At 36.9% G+C, this 3845-nt stretch overlaps 1 long non-coding RNA gene across 1 annotated transcript; it reads right to left on the reverse strand.

The window, feature by feature from the left end:
• Nucleotides 1-1463: 1463 nt before the first annotated feature.
• LOC133816438 (uncharacterized) lies at nucleotides 1464-2146 on the reverse strand. The gene is made up of 3 exons (XR_009885240.1): nucleotides 2080-2146; nucleotides 1755-1915; nucleotides 1464-1510 (listed from the first exon to the last, which is right to left on the reverse strand). It is a non-coding gene; the product is annotated as an uncharacterized LOC133816438 (long non-coding RNA).
• Between the last annotated feature and the right edge of the window lie 1699 nt (nucleotides 2147-3845).

Here is a 3845-nt window from a genome sequence, read left to right on the forward strand (position 1 = left end):
TGAGATCTTAGTTCTAACTTAAGTTTGAAAGCATAACATAATAAAGTTTTATAATCTTGAACAATTTTTACTTCAAAAATGAAAAATAGAAACAAAACTTTATAGTAATTTTCCTAAACAAGAAAAGTTTTTGGTCATTGAAGATGAGAGAAATACAACATCCATAAAGTTGACCATTACAAAAACAACAATAACAACAACATGATACCAGCCTGCCATCATTTAATTTGGAAAGGCTGAATATACATGCCATTCTCAACATAGAACAAACACTTGTGCAACATTTTCTCAGTAAATTCCGGGGATGACCCTGTACCGAACCTTCTCGCAGTACGATTTCCAGTATTTTCCATACCTACAATAACAATCACATGTCAAGATTTTATGCCTTTATCTGTATGAAAACGCGCAAACCATTATTCATTTCGTCTACTTATTTATTTTTCTCTACACTAGCATCGGTTTGTAAATTGTCTACACCTGTTGGACCAGAAACCACTAACATGATCAGAGTTTAAATTATAAATGACTTGCAAGATGAGATGAGATGAGATGAAAAGAGACATACTGGCTCATGCAGCACATTAGCAGTTTCAGTCCTGGAAGTCCATTCCTCCGTACCCTTCCAATCCAACCACTTCCATTCATCTCAATCCAACCACTTCCAACAAAATGCTAATATTCTTTTTTTGTATATCTTTCTCTAGTAAAAGAGAATTTCATATTTTTTTTCCATGATCATGCAAATCAAAAACCAACAATTCAAGCTTGTTTTGCAAATTTACCGTTCCCATATTACATCTCTCAATTAAACTCAAAATTCACTTCCCATCTATCAATCTCCTCAATCTTTCGCACAGGAGAACTGATATCAAGAGCCAAATGGAAAATTTTAAACACAATGCTAACCTATAAAATTCAGAGCATGAAAATAAAAAACATGACAAATACATACATGAAGACAATCCAAAGCAGATTCTAAGATTTTCAAGTTCTTTGTCTCAAATGCAAGTCGAAGAGGACTCAACACAAGTTCTGCCACAGACCCCTCCAAAGTATTCCCAGCACTTGCCAAGACAGTGGAAATAGTTGCACTTATGCTCACTGGCTTAGCAACTGGAATAGCCTCGGCATCGTGAGGAACTGTTTGTGACTGGCTTTCCTCTGTTTCAGATTTTCCAGCTCCATCTTCAAGTGAACTGCAACAGAAAGAGATACCATACACAACAATTAAAGGACATCTTATTGTTACAGAGGATTTGATAAGTAAAGTTTTACATGTTAAAGATGTGCTACTTGACCTGATTGCATAAAAAAAAATCAACAGAAATTACACAAGAACAAGTTAAAGATTGTAACAGTTACATTAATCTTTATTTTATTATTATTATTTTTTTTGGGTGGTGGGGGGGAATAAGAAGTACAAACCTCTCATCACCAGCAACCGATGCAGCTTTGTTTGTCTCACTAGAAGCGGAAGGCTGAACCTGATTGACCTCTTTCGTACCATCTGAGAAAAAATTATTACAACAAAACAAACTAGTGAGTTACACCTTGAATTTTCTCATCTGCAGCTTAATGGACAATTGACATAGTAAGCGGATTTTTGTGATGATGGTGAAATGTACAAACCAAAACAAAACTGTTCATTGCTAATTCTAGTCAATAACAGCCACCTCTAATTTCAATCGCAAACAAAAAAATGCATTCGAAAAAATCGACATTATCACTTTCAAATTGAAAAGAAGCATAACCTATATAATTCTGAATAGCCTTCTGAAGTTCTGGATGTTTTTTCCCCGAACATTCTTTCAGCATCGACTCAAATGCCCGTGTAACAAAACCACCAGCTGCACCACCCGCCATTTTTACTTTCTTCAATCAAAATTCCCCTCGTTCCGCAATTCTCCCCAATCTTAAACCAAAAAAACATGTGAATCAAAAGGACGCCTGACTGAAATTAGCATCAACCAGAAAAAAATGCCGAGAACTCGGATCGAAAGCCATTGAGCCAAGATCCGATAAAGGAAAGAACAGCTATAGATGAGCAATTGCAGAGACATGGAGAGAGACACTTACCTTAGACTTTTGCAAGTTGCGAAAGAGAGATCTAAAAAGGAGGAGAGGAGAGTGTATTAGATCTGGTGATTTGGTACGGTTATAGAGTGTGTTTCACTCTTCTTCTCCTACTGGCTACTGGTTTTCTCTCACGGAGCTCGGAGCGAAGCCTCGGACATTTCCAATTGCCACCGTTGGCTGGATTGAGAAGAGGGACTTTTGAGAGGGAAATTTCATATAGAAGCACCTGTACCCTTCCATTCATCCGTCGGTCATGCGAGAAAGAGAGAGAGAGACCGAGGGGAGAGGCGTGAGGCACTATACCCTTCCATTCATCCGTCGGCCATGCAAGAGAGAGAGAGAGAGAGACTGAGGGGGAAAGGCGTGAGGCACTATACCCTTCCATTCATCTGTTGGCCATGCGAGAGAGAGAGAGAGAGAGAGAGACCGAGGGAAGAGGCAGACCGAGGGGAGAGGCGTGAGGCGAGAAGGTTATGGTAGAGAGAGAGAGACAGAGGGGAGAGCATTTGCTTTGGTTTTATGATATTAGAGAATGAAAATGTGAGTTAAGAGTTGGGGAAAAAGTAAAGGCGGGTGTTTTAACAAAAAAATTCATTTGCCGCCCCTTTTTTTCTCTTCCGTGTTCTACCCATTTGGCTAATCATCAATAATAGCGTTTTTTAAATTATGTAATATTTTAATGTAATATTTAGTCAAATTTGTTGTAGTGAATAGTTCTAAATGGGAGGCAACGTGGGAGTTGGAGGAAGACATGTTGGCACGGTATCCGCAATTATTTGGTAAGTAAATTTCGAGGACGAAATTCTTGTTAGTAGGGGAGAATTGTAGTGTCCCAGAATTTTACTTAGCTAGATAGTAGTGGTAGTTAGCATAGTTTGTAGTATGTTAGTTTCCGTGGATTTTGGTTCAAGCCAGGACTCAGCTGGAAACTCATAGCAACAGTTATGGATTTTATAAATTTAATCTATAGTTTAGAAATATTAATTATAACATAAGGTTTAATTAATATTGCTGGTCTTAGAAATATTATTTATTATAACCTAAGGTTTACATAGAATTATTAAGAATGTGACACTTTTCATAATAATGTTTATTAAGGATTTAAGTATTTTTTATGAATAGTTTAATTAAAAGAAAGATCTAGAAGCTCTAGAACCTTCTAGCATGTTAGGAATACATTTAGACTCAGTCAAAGCTATTTAATCAATTCAAATTATGCTGAAAAAGTGCAAATACGTGTTTGATATATCAATGTATGAAGATATATTGCAACTATAGGGGCCGATATATCGCCTGCGGGAGATACAGAAAACACGTTGACTTTGCACGAACGAACAAACGGGGCTCGGGAAAATGGTCTAGGAGATATATCGTCCAGGGTAGGAGATATATTTCCCCTATGAGTGCATTTTTGAATCTTGAGGACTTTTAAATTTAAAAATAGGAATAACCACTTGGACCTGTCTTTGAACGATTTTCACCGAGTTTTGGGCGTCTGTTGAACGAACATTCAAATCTTTTTCATTTTATATTCATTTATTCATTCAAATTAAAAGGGGTTAGTTTCACTCCTTGAACTCTATAGATAGGACCTAGTACTCAGCCATTTTCTTCATTCTTCAGAGCCTCCAAGTTGCTAAGGTTACTATAGAGAGAAACACTTGGGTTTTTGGGTTAAAAGCTTTATCATTCTAAGTTTTTCTAAACACTTGGGAAGTATGATATAGAGTTATTTCGGTATAGAGGTATAGATCAAGTCATAAGAT

The sequence above is a fragment of the Humulus lupulus genome, chromosome 2, assembly GCF_963169125.1.
Source record: "Humulus lupulus chromosome 2, drHumLupu1.1, whole genome shotgun sequence".
Lineage (NCBI taxonomy): Eukaryota > Viridiplantae > Streptophyta > Magnoliopsida > Rosales > Cannabaceae > Humulus > Humulus lupulus.